Genomic DNA, 20,183 nt, shown 5'->3' with positions numbered 1-20,183 from the left:
GCATTTGATAATGTGGTTTGGGACAAGCTGGCGACTATAATGAGGGAAAAGAGAGTGGACTGGAAAACCATAAGACTTATAAATTCATTATATCTTAATCAAAAAGTTTCAGTTAAAGTGAGAGGAGAAAGTACAAACTGGATCAGACTAGGAAAAGGAGTAAGACAAGGATGCTGTTTATCACCTACTCTTTTCAACCTCTACTTGGAAAATATGATTGACCAATGCTCATTAGATGACAAAGGAGTAGTAATTGGAGGAAGAAGAGTAGGGTGTTTGAGATTTGCTGATGACATGGTCCTTCTAGCCACAGGGGAAAAAGAATTACAGGATTTGGTGGACACGGTTGCAACTAACGGAAAAAATATGGAATGAAAATTAACACAAATAAAACAAAAGTATTGGCACTATGAGGAAATAAGGAAATAAAAATTATCCTGAATGGAGAAACACTAGAACAGGTGCAAAATTTTAAATATCTTGGGAGCAGGAAAGACACCGACTGGAAGCGCACCACAGAAATTGAAACAAGGATAGCAATGGCAAAAGAGGCGTTTTATAAGAAAAGGAGAATCTTCTGCATCGGTCTGGATAGAGAACTCGGAAAGAGACTCATAAAATGTCTTGCATGGAGTGTTCTTCTATATGGCGCTGAAACATGGACTATGAGGAAAAAAGAGAAAGGCTGGAGGCTTTTGAGATCTGGACATGGCGGAAGATGGAGAGAATAAGTTGGATGGTGAAACACGTATGTAACGTAGCAGCGATGGTGAGGCACGTTAAAATCTTTGACCAGAGAGCCTATTATCGTGGTTAGTATGCGCTTGACCGCGCGAGTGTTACGAGCAGTACGCTAGTAGTCGTCATGCAGAGCAGTCGGTCAGTAGTAGCAGCCCAGTGCGGTTGTGTGATGTAGTCTGTCGGCAATACTGGTCAAGATGCTGAATGAGGTATATTGTTAATTAAGGTACTCATCAGATAATGTAAAGTTTATTTATTGTAATTAATTTCCAACAAGTGCCCCAATAATAATTTTGATTTCAAAAGCAATTTTACAAAAAAAAATAATTATTTAATTGAACTAACGATTTCGTTCCACTTCCCTTAAAGAAAAGTTTCAGTTAAATTACAAAAAAAAAGAATATTATTATTTGCAATGCAGTTCCTCCAAGCCGTGCGCAAGAATAAGAGCAGAAATTTGACTAGCAGTTACAATGAGGTAAGAATTTAATTCTGATTTGCACAGGGCCAAAGACCGATATTTCGGTTTAATTGAATTATCATTATCACTGAGATTTTCTTATCACTGAATTCACTTTCATTATTTTCGTGAGGAACTTATACTTGGGTCAGATTGCGATTCTCACTTTTATTGTCATTAAATTTAATTGCTAGGGAGGTTACGTTTGGCTCCCATTTATTATAATATTTTTTATTTAAATATTTCTGTGGGGACGATATTGCTTCTTGGCTCCTATTCATTTATTATTTCTGTCTTTAAAATTTCAGTGGAGAGGTTACACTTAGCGCAATGTCCATTAGCATTCAATAATAATATCTTTTAAAATTTCGGTGGGGAGGTTACACTTGGCGACACCCAGTCCAGGATCGTATTTCGTTGAGAATCTTTTGAAAAACAGTCAGATATCTGCTCTTATTTGCTTAGATATAATTAGGATTTGGCGCAACGCTTTTACTAATTTTGTGACTCTCTTTCCACAGATCAACGGCAATTCTTTGCTCTGTTGTAATTGTGTGTTGCTTTTGCATTTGTGATTATTTGTTTTGTGAATAATTGACTGTTGTAAAAATGCCGCGAAAGACTATGAATAGTGTATCGCGAGGTATTGTGAATGAATTTACCGACTTAAACAACGTGACTGATAATAATTGTGACACGCAGAGTAATGATGACAATCCTGCGTTCACTGACAATCAGTGCATTCCAACCTCTAATGATGACTTTTGTCTTAATGATGAACAAACGAACTCGGTTATGTCCTCTGTTGATTTGACGACAATCGATGACGCGGAACGCTCTATTGTAATGAGCGCTGCCCACCCTAACACAACCGGTCTACTAAATTTACGTGATGAACATACAAATTTGTCTAATGAAAATGAACAGGATACACAAAGTAGGACGGATTTATTTAATTCCGGAACAGTGTCTGACAGTGTACATCCGACTGATAAACGTTTTTGTAAATTACAGAATGACCAAATGGTCACGGAAAGCGAGACAATTCCAGATCCACCACTAAACAGTACAGATAGTATATACGTTAATTTTGACTTGGTACGAATAATGGCAAGATTGATACAACAACAAACCGAAAATCTCATACAACTTCTTGATGAACATTTCAAACAACAGAATGAAAGTTTCGACAACCATTATAAACAACCTTGCGAAACGATTGATGAAAGTCTCAAACTGACGAACGAAAAACAAGGCAACCTTAACGAACAGAACAAACAAGTCAGTGAACAGATTACAGCTGTTAGCGTGCCCCGTCACGATAAGAAAGAACAATTACGTGAGGATACTAAGGCTTGTGCTAGTAACAGTAATGAAGAAGTTGGCACTGTTGCACAAGAATTAAGTAGCACACGTGTAGGCACAACAGAATCACATAAAGACGAGATTAATGCAGTCACTGAACAATGGTCAGCAAACGAAACACAGAAACACGAAATTAATGCAGTCACTGAACAATGCCGTAAAAACGCAGTACAGATACACGACGAGTTTAATTTAGAGCCACTGGAAGTTTCACACACTCTGAATACGGAAATGGTTAATAAAAGTGAACGACACAACAACCAAATTGACGAAAGTATTAAAGTAACAGAATTAACAATTATTTCAGTCACCAATACGTCACAGAACCCGCCACGTTGCGAGCATTTGTCAGAGTCACGCAGCGTGTATAATGTGAGCAATTTACAGCAACTACGCGAATTAAAATCCGAAAAGCTACGCGACTTAAAATATGAAAAGCTATGCAACTTGAAGTATGAAATGACACAGACGAACAGATTTACACACAAACCCGAACGTGTTTTCAAATTCAATGACGAGAACGTAGATTACGAGCAATTTTTATCCGCCAGAAAATGTAAGGAATTTAATAATGACAGAACACAGGTACACGGTTTGAGCTGTATACGACAATTTATCTTTGTACATTCACCGCTATTACCTGTAATGCAGAAACTAGCTTTGAACCAGAGGCGACAATTTGCTATTGTATTTTCATCAGCATTACGTATTATGCAGAAACTGGAATTAGCAAGAATACAGCGATTTACTTTCGGAATTTTACCGCCATTGCCTATAACACAAAAGCTAAAATTTATTTGCAGTACGTAATTGACCTCAGGGGATTCATTACGCTTTAATGAATATGTGCCGTAGCGAGCATAGGGCCCCGAGCTGTAGTAGTGCTGTTTCATCTTTAGTTTTCTGCACTGCTGCCTTTTCTTCTACTATCCTTTATATCTATCAAAATAGCTCTTTAACTATTGCTCTACCTAGAATTAAGAAAAATGACTAAAGAAAACCCGATGTGACAAAGTTTTACTGAAAGTGACAACATTCTTTAGGCACTCCAGAACCAGCGTAATTTTAATAACAGACAAAATCGTAATCATCAGTATGTGTAAAATTTTCGGCAGTCGCAACCACATTTTTGTAACAATAGATGTTTTTCACCACAATAGCATGAAAGTCAGCCGCTTAGCATACCTAACCAACAATGCAGTCTACAAGGTCAACCAAACTTTAATGTTCCGCCGCGTGCACGTATAGTCCCAGCTCCAACAAATAGTAACGCATGGCAGCAAAGAAACAACTACGTACAGACAACACACTATTTCAACTCGTATCGCAATGCGCCGTATAGAAATTACTATCATGACAGACGTAAAAAAAAATGATGAGCACAATTTTCAGCGTACATTTAATAACAGTCGATCTTATGAGCAGCAACAACATCAGCAACAACATATTATCATGAATGGAACAGACAATAGGTGTCATCCATAGCGTAACACGTCAGTAAGAAATAACAGAACAGTTCATATAGTGGATATGCCACAACATTCTCCCGTAAATAATAACACGTACGATAGATTTTAACCAGATACAGCACAGATTGCATATTACAGTAACGCAAACATTACTTTTGACACGCAGAATTTTGCTCACGAGAATGTTATTTGAAACATGCTCTGTTGAATGCACCACTTTTATCGCACCCAGAGCTTACTAGAAATTTTTCCATTGCCACTGACAGTTCGAACACCGCTTTGGGCGTGCATGTTTTCCAGGAAATTGAAGAAGATGGTTCAATAGTAATCAAAAACATCGCATTTGCAAGCCGCATTTTGTCACCTGCTGAATGAAATTACTCCGTTACAGAATTGGAAACATTATGTGTTGTATGGGCTTTCACGCGATTTCGGCACTTTCTTTATGGCAGACATACCACCGTTTACACAGACCATAGAGCGATACAATCTATACTTTCGGCTAAATTCACTCACGACAGATTAAGCAGATGGAAACTTTATTTACAGGAATTTAATTTTACAATTGTTCACATTCCCGGCACACAAAATGTTATAGCAGACGCACTATCGCGTTCTCTCGGCAACAATCAGCAAGACGTAGCAACCAACTTCTGCAAAACAAATTTCAGTGTCATGTACATTCAGCAAGTTGCATTTGAAAACTTTATTTCATCGTCATTACAGGACATAGCAAAGGAGCAACATAAAGACAACGTGTGGAAAGAAATTAAACAGCTTTGGCAAGATAAGAATAATGTTACGATTAGGAACCACTACACTGTACGCAATGACATTTTGTTTCGCCGCTCACATCCTGACAGCAACAATTGGTTTTTATGCATTCCTGACGAACTGGTTAACAAATTAATCAGGTACACTCATTTAAGTTACGCACATTACGGAGCACGAAAATGTTTTCTTATACTGAGACAGAACTGTTATTTTACCAACATGGAAAAGCGTATACGACGAGTTTTAGCGTCTTGTAAAATTTGCCAGAAAGCTAAATCAGACACCACTTCACATATTCCTCCTTTATATCCCATTGTACCCGTTAAATTAAGACATATGGCCGCAGTAGACATTTTTGGTCCGATTCCCAGAACTAACTGAGGTTTTTGCTACATGTTTGTCGCTGTTGAGCTCACTTCAAAATTTGTTACTTTCACTCCATTACGCAAAGCTACTGCTAAAACTGTTTCGAAAGCATTTGTAAAACATTTTCTATTTCATGTAGGGCATGTGATGAGAGTAATTTCTGACAATGGATCTCAATTTCGTAGTAGCGTATGGACACGCATATTACGAGCCAGAAACATTTCTCCGATTTATATATCCAAGTACCATGCTTCTTCGAACCCTTGTGAACGGTTAATGAAAGAAATTGGTAAGCTGTGCCGAATATACTGCCACAAAAGACATATTGATTGGGATACACACATACTCTCATTCCAAGATGTAATTAATTCCATTCCAAATGAATCCACTATGCTATCTCCGTCTGTTATCTTGAAAAACGTTGAACCACCAAACAAAATTAAAGAATTAGTAAACTTCCCTAAATGTCGTCGCCTACGACACCATGAAATAATTGACATTGCGCTGAACAACATCAAACGTGCCGCAGAGCGCCGGAGAAGACAGCAAAAACAGGTTTGTACACGCCGAGACTTTCACGTTGGACAGAAAATATTAGTACGTACACACTATTTATCCAGTAAATTAAAAGGTAAGTGCAGTAAATTTGAACTTCTATACGCAGGTCCATATCGGATTCGCAGCATCCCTCACCCCAATGTTGTACACGTCGAAACTTTGAGAACCAGAAAATCGAAAGGCAATCACCATATCTCAAACATTAAACCGTTTATTGAATGAAGACACTGTATGATTCAACACACTATGATGCCATTTACTAATGCAATTATATTCACATGACTAATTACTGATGATTATCGTATTTTGTCTTGGCAAGTGCCCGGCAAGGTAAGGTTAGCAGGTCGCTTTTCTTGTCGTTACACATCAGACCGTGCACATTTTCCACTTTTTTTTGTGTATATGATTGTACTCCAGTTTTGTTCGTATGCACTGAGAAATAGTTAAGATATAACACACACCAGTTGACTTTGACATTTTTTTTGCCCTATGACATCTCAAGATCGTGACTGTTTTACATTTTTCTTTTGCTGCTGCATTGTGATATTCTCTGTACATTTTGCATCTGAACACTGTCAATGTCTTTGACATATTACGTTTTCTGTCATTTTATGCTGTATGGTTAATTATGTCACCATAAACTAGTCATTATTTAGTGGGTATATGATTTAAATGCAGGACATTAATCTTTGTTCATCAATTTCAGAAAGAAATGATGCGTATAAGAAATAAATTCAACAGAAATGGGAATTTCACCTACGGAATAAACGATAGAAGATGCAATAACTTTATGAGGAAGAGTAAATGGATCAGGATTAACAAGCATTAACAAGAATATACTATACTCATCGTAGAATAGCAGTCTTAACTAATTTTTTCTTTCAGAATACAAGGTGATTGATGCAGGCTGTCAGACAGAACTACACATCTTAGTTTTAGTGATGAAATATGTTAGAGATAAGGAATAGTTATGTAATGAGTAGTGAAGTGATTTTTTTTGCAGATGATAATGAATGCTGACGAATAATGATGAAGGATATGGTATTATGAATAATGAAGTTTTTCTTTACAGGTGATGATAATAATGAAGTTATGATAATATGGATAATGAATAATGAAGTTTTCTCTTTACAGATGAGGATAATGTTGAAGTTATATATTTAGGCTATGTAGTTATTTAAGTATTTGTTGCAGTTTGTTTGACAGCAGGTGTTATATTGCATAGTAGGATGACGGAAAGTTTTGGAAAGGACAGCTATGGAACACATTTTTATACACATTTCACTACTTGTTAATTCGAAGTTCACTACTTTTCAGCATAGCGTGCGTTTCTTCTTTCAGGTCAATAAACCATTTTGTATTTTTTTCGGGAGAAGCTTTTCATGATACTTACTAAACCTGTTACTTATTGTACCTGTTCTAGTACTTGCATTTTTATTTTTTACCCATTTGTGTTTATCATTTATAAATGTGATCACATATACTGCCTTGTCACATAACCTTGCTACAGCTGACTCATGACGAATGACGTTACCTATCCTCATTTGCAGCAATAGGTCAAAAGCAAGTAGTGTTATGCCTCAGCAATTAATTATCGATCCCAACGCAATGCATTGCTAACAAAAAAAAAAAAGTATTACCAGTCCCACATAATGTCACTAGTTTATGATAATTCTGAATAATACTGATCAACTCTGAATAGTATGTCACTTCAGTAATGACTTCTTAATGATACAAAAAAATATATATAAAATAATGCTTTGTAACTGGCCAAGGACTGCCACTGTTTATTGTAATGAGACTACTTATAACGCCCATGATTATTAATGCTATGACTGTAATTAACTGATTTTTTAATAATGACTTCGTAATGATCTGAATAATACTGAATGATGAACAATGTTTTATTCTATTCAATACTTGATGGCCACTGAGTGCCAATAATTAATGTCACTCAATGAATTATGTTATTAATTATGCCATTAATTAGCTCTTGTTTTCAATGTTGATACTTTGTAACTGGAAAAGAATGTGATTGTTTAATAATGCTTTGTAATTAGGAAAAAGCTAATGATTTTTACTATATTGAAATGACAAATGATTAATTAACTATGCCATACTTTGTAACTGGAAAAGAATGTGATTGTTTAATAATGCTTTGTAATTAGGAAAAAGCTAATGATTAATACTATATTGGAATGACAAATAATTAATTAACTATACCATACTTTGTAACTGGAAAAGAATGTGATTCTTACTATACTGAAATGACAAAATGATGCTATGCTTTGTAATTAGAAGAAGGCTAATGATTCTTAATTATGCTTTGTAACTGGAAAAGAATGCGACTGTTTAATAATGCTTTGTAATTAGGAAAAGGCTAATTATTAATACTATTGGAATGACAAATGATTAATTAACTATGCTATACTTTGTAACTGGAAAAGAATGCGATTATTTCATAATGCTTTGTAACTAGGAAAAGAAGGCTACTGATTCTATTAATGAACATTTTTCTGTAATACTACATACTTGGTACAGAAATGTTCAATAACTGGGCTATGAATGCCGAAAACTACTAATGAAGACTGTAATTGTCAATATTATGTGACTTAATGTCCTTCACCTTATGAGCTAACTACCCTGAATTACTGCAATGTCCATTTGTCCTGTTTATCCTAGTGATCATGGAGCACTATCTTTGGTTTTGCACTAATTCTACGTTGGTGTGCCTTGTAAGAGCGTGGTGTTGACACGACATGCTGTCCACCACTGTGAGCGATGAAGACGTTATTATGGTCCCACTGTTTGGTGTACCTAGTGTACTGCCAAAATGAAAACATGGAACATTACTACGACAGTTCAGTGTCTTGGCTACACTGATAAATTCTGATGGGAAAAGAACTTCAAGTTGTGTCACTTGGTGTTGTACTTCTGTGGAAAGATATGGACTTTCAGAACAGCTGTGTGCAATCTAAAGTGCTACAACCATGATGCAATCCTTCCCTTTCCTATCCTAATTCTTGTCACATAGTGAAAATCATTTTTTGCTAACATCATTTATGTTCATGGGTTATACATTTTAGATTTGCTGAACTCCAGTGCGAGTACACTTATGACACTTGTCGATATGATTTTTTTTTTGCCATTATGTTTATTTGTTGTGAAAATGCTAAAGACATTTTTTCGATTTGTTCTGAAGTACAGTATATGTGCACTCTTGTCTTTTATATTGTATATACATTTTTATTTTGACGATATGTTCTGAACTACAGTGCATGTGCACTAATGTTATGTGTTAATATGTTTTCTACTGAACTTCAGTGCCTGTGCACTTTTCTCATTGTTCAATATGATTTGTACTCATTCTGTATGTTCAATACTGTGCGTATGCACTTATGTCATTTGTTAAGAATTTTTTCAGTGCACTTTGTTTTCTGTCAAATAATTTGTATATACAGTTTTCTGATTTGCTACTATGTTTTGTACTCACAGTTTGTCTTTATCTGATATATTTTGTACTCGGTGCGTGTGCACTACATTTAATTTATGTACTAAATTTGAATATTCTGTAAATTGTAAAAATTTCTTGCGATGGCAAGTCCAAATGACTCACCATCGCTGCCAAATTTTTGCCCCCCCCAGTGGAGGGTTATGAAACACGTATGTAACGTAGCAGCGATGGTGAGGCACGTTAAAATCTTTGACCAGAGAGCCTATTATCGTGGTTAGTATGCGCTTGACCGCGCGAGTGTTACGAGCAGTACGCTAGTAGTCGTCATGCAGAGCAGTCGGTCAGTAGTAGCAGCCCAGTGCGGTTGTGTGATGTAGTCTGTCGGCAATACTGGTCAAGATGCTGAATGAGGTATATTGTTAATTAAGGTACTCATCAGATAATGTAAAGTTTATTTATTGTAATTAATTTCCAACAAGTGCCCCAATAATAATTTTGATTTCAAAAGCAATTTTACAAAAAAAAATAATTATTTAATTGAACTAACGATTTCGTTCCACTTCCCTTAAAGAAAAGTTTCAGTTAAATTACAAAAAAAAAGAATATTACTATTTGCAATGCAGTTCCTCCAAGCCGTGTGCAAGAATAAGAGCAGAAATTTGACTAGCAGTTACAATGAGGTAAGAATTTAATTCTGATTTGCACAGGGCCAAAGACCGATATTTCGGTTTAATTGAATTATCATTATCACTGAGATTTTCTTATCACTGAATTCACTTTCATTATTTTCGTGAGGAACTTATACTTGGGTCAGATTGCGATTCTCACTTTTATTGTCATTAAATTTAATTGCTAGGGAGGTTACGTTTGGCTCCCATTTATTATAATATTTTTTATTCAAATATTTCTGTGGGGACGATATTGCTTCTTGGCTCCTATTCATTTATTATTTCTGTCTTTAAAATTTCAGTGGAGAGGTTACACTTAGCGCAATGTCCATTAGCATTCAATAATAATATCTTTTAAAATTTCGGTGGGGAGGTTACAATGGACAAAGCAAAAAATGAAGAGGTACTGAGAAGAGTGGGAGAGAAAAGACAGTTACTAGATGTAATAAAGAGAAGAAAAAGAAAGTGGATTGGGCATATATTAAGAAAGAATGACGGACTGATAAAAACAGTTTTAGAAGGTTATGTAGAAGGGAAAAGGAAGTGAGGAAGGAAGTGATTCCAGATACTGGATGGCATGATGGACGGTACAACATACAGTAGCCTTAAGAAGGAAGCAAAGGATCGCAGAAAATGGGGAGGCAAAGGATCTGCTAATATAGCAGATAACTGATGATGATGATGATTTCTACGAGGGTCGCTCAATAAGCAATGCCCCACATTTTTTTAAAAAAAAGCCATTAAAATATGTAGACGAACATTCTATTGTGTGCTTCACATTTGACGTTTGTTCTGTGCGCCGGTAAATTTGGAACCGTCTAGCAGATGGCAGAGCCGTAGTACAGCGTCAAAATGGCGTCTACATACGATCCACGTTACAAGCAACGTGCTGTCATTGAATTTCTGTGTGCAGAAAAAGAAACCGTGGTGAACATTCATAAACGTTTGTATGCAGTGTAGGGCGATCCTGCAGATTGATAGGAGCACAGTTGGGCGATGGGTAAAGAAAGTTACAGCCTCATGCAGAAACAGAGTTCCATGATCAGCCACGCTCGGGACGTCCTGTCAGAGCCACTACTCCAGACATGCTGAATCGTGCGGATGCCATTATTCGTGCCGACAGGCGCATAACAACTCGACAGTTGGCTCTACAGTTGTCGGTCAGCATTGGAAGTGCGTCTGTAATGATCGAGATCCTCGCATATTCGAAGAGGTGCTCAGATTGGTTCCACAAATGCTCTCAAAGGACCACAAGATTCGAAGAAAGGCCATTTCATCCGAATTGCTGGTGGATTTTGAGACCTATGAAGAAGCCTTTCTGTCACGGATCGTTACGGGGGACAAAAGCTGGGTGCACCACTTTGCCCCAGTTACAAAAAGGCAGTCCATGGAGTGGCACCGTCCCCATTCACCACAAACGAAGTCATGGTGACAGTCTTCTGGGATTTGGATGACGTCATTCTAGTGAATGTGATGCCGAGAGGATCAACCATTAATTCAGAGGCTTACGTGAAGACTCTGAATATACTCAAGAATCGTTTCTGACGCGTTCGATCGGACAAGAATCCAGCAAAAATCTTGCTTTAACAAGGTAATGCACGCCCTCACACAAGTCTGAGAACCCAGGAACACATCGCCAAATTGGGTTTGACATCATTGCCTCATTCGCCCTACAGTCCAGACCTGGCACCCTCGGACTTCCATCTCTTTGGGCCGCTTAAAGATTCTCTACGGGACACACACTTTGAAGATGACCGAGTGTCAGACATGCAGTGAAAACATGTCTACGCTTACAGGATAAGAGTTTTTACCAGCAGGGAATACGCTCTCTTCTACAACGTTGCTGTACTGCCATAGAATGTGATGGAGACTACGTAGAAAAATAAAACATCGACAGGACTTGTTGATGCATATTGTCATCAAATTCTATATGTGGTTACGTTCATCACCTTGTTCAGTTAACTTGTATGCGTTTCATACAGTTACTGATTTTTATACATACACTGATATGAAAGCAGTATTACGTTTAGCATTTTAGACGTCATAGACTTTTGTATCTTAAAGAGTCAACCTATAACAGGCAGTCAAATGAAAATGAGAAGTATGGAAAAAATTTAGTAAGCTGTTTGTTATTTGAAAAATAATCGGCATAACTGTTAATAAATTTATCGCACTGTAAAACAAGACGGTCAGTGGCAAAATGTTTGCAGTTTCATTGTACCCAGGCGTACCCCTCTTTGTCCGAAGCAAATTGAGGCCACGAACGACTTTCCAAAAATATGGAAATCGCTTCGGGAGAAATCGGCGTTGTATGGGCGACATGTGAGGGTTGGTTCAAATGGCTCTCAGCACTATGGGACTTAACAGCTGAGGTAATCAGTCCCCTAGAACTTAGAACTACTTAAACCTAGCTAAACTAAGGACATCACACACATCAATGCCCGAAGCAGGATTCGAACCTGCGGCCGTAGCGGTCGCGCGGTTCCAGACTGAATCGCCCAAAACGGCTCGGCCACTCCGGCCGGCGACGTGTGAGGGCTTCATAGCGAAATTTCCGAAAGTATCGAAACAACCTTGGCAACATGTGGTCACGTTGGGAGTACGCTGGGAAGCCCTTACATACGCCCGACACAGACCCGATCTCTCCCCAGATGATTTCCATATTTTTGGAGCACTGAAGAATGACATTCGTGGCCATTGATTTTCTTCGGGCGAAGAGGGGCATACCTGGTTACAATCACGGTTCCGTAGGCAACCGCAAACATTTTCCCATTAAGGCATTGACCATCTTGTCTCACAGTGGGATAAGTGTATTAACACGTATGGTGATTCGATTACGTTTGAAATAATAAACAGTATACTTACTTTTTTCCTCTATCTTATTTTCATTTGACTGCTCCTTAGAGCTGTAGTATAATGTGTTATTTTTGAAGGAACTGCTTTGGTATTTAATTAGGACGTCTCTTTTTAGCATATTGGACGCTGTTCAGTTAAGTCTACGAAAACGTTTGAACTATTGGTAGCTTTTGTGGTCTTGATTCCGCCAGGAAAAAATCAATGGTAAATCGTCCTATCTGACAAAGGATGGGTTTCTGCGGACTTGAACGACCACAGTTAGGATTTACAACTGCAACGGACCAATGACTGACTAGCCAGTCATGAGTAGAATCGTCGCCATGCAATTCCTGGTGCATAGAAATATGGTACGGATGCAATCAATGTTGATGTAGCATTCTCAACACCGACGTTTTTGAGATTCCCGATTCTCGCGTAATTTGTCCGTTACAGATGTGCGGATTAGCCGCAATAGCAGCTAAAACACCTACTTGGGCATCATCATTTGCTGCAGATCGTGGTTGACGTTTCACATGTGGCTGAACGCTTCCTGTTTCCTTAAATAATGTAACTATCCGGCGAACGGTCCGGACACTTGGATGATGTCGTCCAGGATACAGAGCAGCATGCATAGCACACGCCCGTTGGGCATTTTGATCACAGTAGCCATAAACGATATAGACCTTTTCCGCAACTGGTAAACGGTACATTTTAACACGGGTAATGTATCACGAAGCAAATACCGTTCGCATTGGCGGAATGTTACGTGATACCACGTACTTATACGTTTGTGACTATTACAGCGCCATCTATCACAAAACGAAAAAAGTGGTCCAAAATAATCATTCATATTTCTTTACGTACTACACGAATATGTACTAAAATGGGGGTTCATATTGTAAAAAACGCAGTTGATATCCGTTTGACCTATGTCAGCGCCATCTAGAGGGCCAACCATACCGCCATCTGGTTTCCCCCTTCAAGCTTGACGAGTTTCGTTCTTTGTAGTTTTTTCGTTTGATGCTTATTTCATGAGATATTTGGCCCGGTCACTATCTATGGACCACCCTATATATTTTGACACTCGCAAACTCACTCATCAAAACCCACAGAGTACTTCCAGCTGACATAGAGTCATGAAATTTGGCGAGTAACGAGGTATCACAGTACAACTAAAGGAGAGATTCTGAAAATTTTAATTTATCAGTTATATGACTGCCTGTCTTTCCGTCCGCCTGTTAAGAGCCCTGTTTCTCAGGAACAGTTAGAGATAGTTGAAATTTATGTCACGTACTACAGCCTACAGTCACTTGGTGGTGTCGTACATGTAAGCTTCTAAGTCAATGCAATCAAAAGATGCGGTCATTTATGTCATATATTTTGATACTCGCAAACTCACTCATCAGAACCTCTGGGGTGCTTCCCGTTGACACAGAATTATGAAACTGGCCAAGGAGCAATGTTTCACAGTAAAGCCAAAGGAAAAATTCCGAAAGTTGTTAATTTGTAATTATGTCAAACGATAAAGAATTTGTAATTTGTTATCAGACCGTTTGTCAGTCCGTCGGTCTGTAAAGAACCGTTTTTCTCAGGAACGAATAGACGTAGTAAATCGAAATTTGGTCATTCTAAGATCTATGCTTCTCTCGCGGTATGATAAGCGTTAGCTTCTAAGACAGTGCAATCAAAAGATGTGGTCATTTATGTCACTCGCAAACTCGCCCATTAAAACTTACAGGATAATTACGGTTGACCTTGAATCATGAAATTTGATAAGAAGCAACGTATCAGAGTACAGCCAAAGAAAATGTATCACAAAATTGTTAATTTATAATTTTACCTCACGAAAAGAATATTTCTTTTGTCGTTTGGTATCCGACTTTAAACTTGAAATAAAAACATTCTCGAAAGTCTTGGAATCCATGGGACCGATATTTTGCCAGTATCAATGTCGATTACAGGAAAAAGTCGTCGAGGTCTTCGATTCCCGGAATGGATGAACTATTTGTACACATAATTAAGTTTGTCCTATTCTGGAGTATTGCCGTGCGGTATCGGATCCGCGTCAGGTGGGACTGACGGATGACATCGAGAAAGTTCAAAGAAGGACGACTCGTTTTGTATTATCGCGAAATAGGGGAGATAGTTCCACAGATATGATACGTGAATCGCAATGGCAATCATTAAAACGAAGGCGTTTTTCGTTGCGACGGGATCTTCTCATTAAATTGCAATCACCAGTTTTCTCCTCCGATTCCGAAAAAAATTCTGTTGGCACCCACCTACATAGGGAGAAATGATCATCACGATCACATAAGAGAATTTAAGTGCTCGTTTTTCTCGCGCGCCGTTCGAGAGTGGACGGTAGAGAGACAGCTTGAAGGTGGTTCATTGAACCCCCTACCAGGCACTTAATTGTGAGTAGCACTGTAATCACGTAGATGTAGTTGTAGATGAAACCTCAGTGAACGAGTCCTACTCGCACCTGTCTAGCTTTCTTTGCTTACATTCACTAATCCAGAAACATAACTAATTTTGTACAAAATACTACGAAGTAAATGACGATGTAGAACATGTTAGGAGAGCTGCGTGTAGCAGGGGGCGTGGCCCAAGCTCGACATTGACCCAGTAGCAGACAAGCGAAACTGCCGGCGACCGTGACTAGCAACGCGCGCGAAACCTAACGTGTGTGAGCTAATTGGCACACACACGTGCGGCTCCAGCGATACATATCGCCAGTTACGCACGCTGCGCCGCGGTGTCATCGCGGGTCGCCGCCTTCACAGCTCCTGACAACAATCGCTCCTACACGCGGACGTCCTATGCATCATCAGTTCCAGTGGCGTGACGGAACGAAGATATGAGGACCAGTTTCACGCATCTATTGGCAACACTGTTCTCGCGCTACTGACGGTCGTTATCTAGAAGCATATGTGTCTATAACACTACCGCCTGATACTGTCATACTATAAGCTCAAAGACGGAGGCAGTTCGTATAGTGAAATTATTTTTATTAAAGCAGTTACAGTATAAAGAAGCAGAGCACTGTTACCCTCTGAAAGGAATTTTGTTGTTTTGACCTTGATGTACCTAACGGAAGTGGATTATCAAAAGTGAAAGAATTACGTAAATATTTAAACAGTAACAAACAATATTTTGCCAATCCACACTGTTCAAAGAAGAAAGAAAATGGTCGCCAGGCTAATTAGACATGAGAATGATTGACATTCTTGTTCAAGAATAAGATATACGCAACTTTATTGGAAACACACAGCCTACACTTTTTCTAGTACGGAAGTGCAATGAACCCAGTCACAAGCCTAAAAAAATGGTAAAGTGAATACCAACAGTCTTAGTAAAAAACAAACCTATTTTCATCAACACAAAAAAACAGTGATGCAAAAAAAACGTTCAAATGGCTCTGAGCACTATGGGACTTAACATCTGAGGTCATCAGTCGCCTAGAACTTAGAACTACTTAAACCTAACTATTCTAAGGACATCACACACATCCATGCCAGAGCCAGGATTCGAACCTGCGACCGTAGCGGTCGCGCGGTTCCAAACTGAAGCGCCTAGAACCGCTCGGCCACTCCGGCCGGCACACTGATGCGCTTTTCTGAATTAAATACTTTGCCAAACTGAGTAACTTCATTAATACTATTACTGCAAGTCGATACTGAATTAGGAATTGGGCTGAACTGTTTCAAATTGACAAAATCCGTTCTACATAACATGAATTTAAGTATAGTTCACTTGCAAACATATTCTCACTGTACTTTAAACAAAAGAAGTAACTGTTCTCATGGATAATTACATTTCTAGCTACTTTACCTTCAGTGAGGATAAAACAGTAAGTGGGTACTCATAAACTGATATTACACTTACTAGAACACAATAAGCACAGAACTCAACATAAATGTCAAGAGTAAGTAGAACTTTTTATAATCAAGTAACTTTGTGCATTTGGGCAGCTTTCAATGAGGGGGGCCTTAATCTTGACCACTGTACTAAAACAAACTAAACACGCTTTCATAAACAATTTAAAGAACGCCAACTTAAGAAAACTGTTTCATTGTTCTTTACCTTTTTAAACCAGAAGTGAGAAATTTTGAAAGATCACAAAACAAATATCACAAAAAAATTCAGATACCAGGACGCTCTCACGAAAGCTACTGCTGCTACTATTACTACTACTACTACTGCTTACTTCCTCCCTCGATTTCACCAAAATCCACAATAATATTAGACAATTTACCTCACTCAATTTTGAAGAAATTTAATTAGGTGATAGTCTTTCCCTCTGAATATCATTTTTCAAAATTGGGACACTCGGAAATTATAGTTCAGACGGTTTGCATCCTGAAAGGTGATAAGGAAAAAATCAAGGTAGGAACATAAATTCAGTTATAAGTTACTTTATATTTGAGCGCACTAAAACATCCAATGAGCTGATCCTTCACTTTACATATCTACAATTCCTCCATCCGTTGCAGTGACTGTGCAGCGTGGTGGCGAGTGCATGTTGGTGGGTGGATTTGCAGACGGAATCGCTGGACTCTGTCATTTCGTGGTGCCGATGATAGTTACCAATTCCTGAATAGTACCAGCTATTTATCCATCCATCCGAGGCTTTGGCAAGTTGGAAAACGGCACCAGCACAATACATAACTTTTACATGAGCAGTTGGCGGGTAGGTAGCTCATCTCAGACTGACTCTTGGTTCCACCTTTCTATCCGTGCCAACCACATTTTGCGCGCGTGCACGATTCCGTTCTCGAAGGGAACCACGACACCTTTTATACATATAAAGAACTAATAACTCTAAGTGAGGATCGGCAATTACGTAACAGCGACCAAACATATTAAATATATTGGAACCTTTGCACATATTGGCATTTCTACAAAAAATTATTCACTCAAATTCTAATTATATATGATAATTTTTGAAACTTCCTGGCAGATTAAAACTGTGTGCCCAACCGAGACTCGAACTCGGGTCTCGGTCGGGCACACAGTTTTAATCTGCCAGAAAGTTTCATATCAGCGCACACTCCGCTGCAGAGTGAAAATCTCATTATGATAATTTTTGTTTCCCTCCAATGAGACAAAGTGTTTAATTAATAAAGACATTACATTGCATATGTTTTTACCAGGACATCAAAGTTTTTACAAAGAAAAAAGTAAACATTCTGGTATCGATACAGTCACATAATATGTACAACAGCTTAACTACAGAATGTTAAATAAAACAAAATGGCAAAATAAATTAATAGATCAAAAAATGGTTCAAATGGCTCTGAGCACTATGGGACTCAACATCTTAGGTCATAAGTCCCCTAGAACTTAGAACTACTTACACCTAACTAACCTAAGGACATCACACACACCCATGCCCGAGGCAGGATTCGAACCTGCGACCGTAGCAGTCCCGCGGTTCCGGACTGCAGCGCCAGAACCGCTACACCACCGCGGCCGGCATTAATAGATCCTTAGAGCTCTGGTGTTACATGATTTCATCCGTATTCGACGCTCTACCAGTGTCAAACTCTGCAAGGTATATTCCAGTCAGTTGTCTAAGACTGCGAATGCCGAATGTGGGAGCTCGTCATCGTCTTCTCGTTGCATGTTCTGCTATTCTCAGTGCACGATATGCTCAATTAATTGCAAATTCTCTGCGTGCATTCTACTGACAACGCGAAGATGATGTTCAGCTCCTCGGCGATCGTGTCAGTCATTTAAGTGGGTACCCAAGAAACGCGAATGAAGCCTTTGACAGGCAGTGCAAGAGTTAAGCAACTGACTATCTAATTTTGACAGATTTACATAATCGTGCCGCATATTGAATTAATGAATGTCGTTTTTATTTCTGTGGTACATGACTTCGTGTGTGGCTTCCATATTAAAATAAGGGACCTGCCGTAGTTAAGGATTTAACATACTGTATGTGTAACTGACAAAGAAGTATTAACATGAAAATAAAATCAGTTAATCCAGAATGTGAGCAACAGACAGCCAAAGTTTGATGATGGAAGCTGTTTGCATTTACCAGTATAAAAAGGAACCGGAAATGTTACAGACATCGACATCGAATTACCCACAGGTCAATACTTAGAGGTTTCCTGCTTTCGCCACCACAACACGTGTCAAGCATAATGAAATACTGTTAGAAATTTTTAAATCACACATACATGACTAAATTGTCTTTATCGTTAGAAGATGTAGGGGTAAGAAAATGTAAATAAAGAGAGCGAGTCCTTAAAGCTGGGACTGGCAGTTTACAAAGGAGATTGCTTGTAAAACACTCTTAAACCTCTAACCTACGATTTAACCTGCAATGACCTGGACCCAAGTTCTAAACAAGGCCGCCAGCCTTCGAGCCATTACACGGGTCAGCAAATCGGTCAGATGTTGTACCAATCGCTCACGACTTACGGGATGTAAGTGCATGTGTAAGATCCAGCTTATTTAGTTATGTAAAATTTTTGATAAGTAATTATAACCTGATGTAATGATTGTGTTCGAAACACCACAGAAGATTTATTATCAGTCAGTACAAAATAATATACACCGATGAGCCAAAACATTATCACGACCTCCTTAATAACTTGATGGATTGTCTTTGGAACGAAATGTATAACGGATTCTGCGTATCAGGATCCGACAACTTGTTGGGACGTTAGTGGAGGTATGTGGCATTAGATGTTTACGCACCGGTCATGTAATTCACATAAATAACGGGCTGCTGATTTGCGTACACTGTGATGGCACCCAATAGCGACCCGGATCGGTTCCATAGGATTTACATCAGGCGAATAATGCTCCTCAACCGCTGTCGCACGGTTCTGGCTTCGAGACACAGACAATTATACTGCTGAAAAATGACATCGCCACCCGGGAGGACATCAAGCACGAAGGGATGTATGTGGTTCGCAGCTGTCAACGTGTCTTCGATTACCGCCACAAGTGCCGTGCAAACGCAGGAGAATGTCTCCCACAGCATAATAATGCACCCACCGGCCTGCGTCCGTGGCGTGCTGCATGTTTCGAGCCGCCGCTCACCTCGATGGCGGCGTTTGCGGGGACGACCATCGACCTAGTGTGGCAAAACTGTGATTCATCCGAAGAGCCGACTCGTTTCCATTGATCGGCGGTCTAATCCTGATGGTCCCGTGCGCACTGCAATCGTAATTGACGATGTTTTTTGGCTCAAATGATTCAAATGGCTCTGAGCACTATGAGACTTAACATCTGTGGTTATCAGTCCCCTAGAACTTAGAACTACTTAAACCTAACTAACCTAAGGACATAACACACATCCATGCCCCAGGCAGGATTCGAACCTGCGACCGTAGCGGTCACGCGGTTCCAGACTGAAGCGCCTAGAACCGCACTGGGTGAGTAATGACTGCTTGTCAGACACACACACGGTGCATGTTCTATCTGTGAGCGTGCTGTTCGTGTGTAGAATGACGCGTCCTACCTGAGTTTGA

The sequence above is a fragment of the Schistocerca piceifrons genome, chromosome 3 (assembly GCF_021461385.2).
Source record: "Schistocerca piceifrons isolate TAMUIC-IGC-003096 chromosome 3, iqSchPice1.1, whole genome shotgun sequence".
In the NCBI taxonomy this organism is placed as follows: domain Eukaryota; kingdom Metazoa; phylum Arthropoda; class Insecta; order Orthoptera; family Acrididae; genus Schistocerca; species Schistocerca piceifrons.
Note: the sequence above shows the minus strand (reverse complement) of the source record.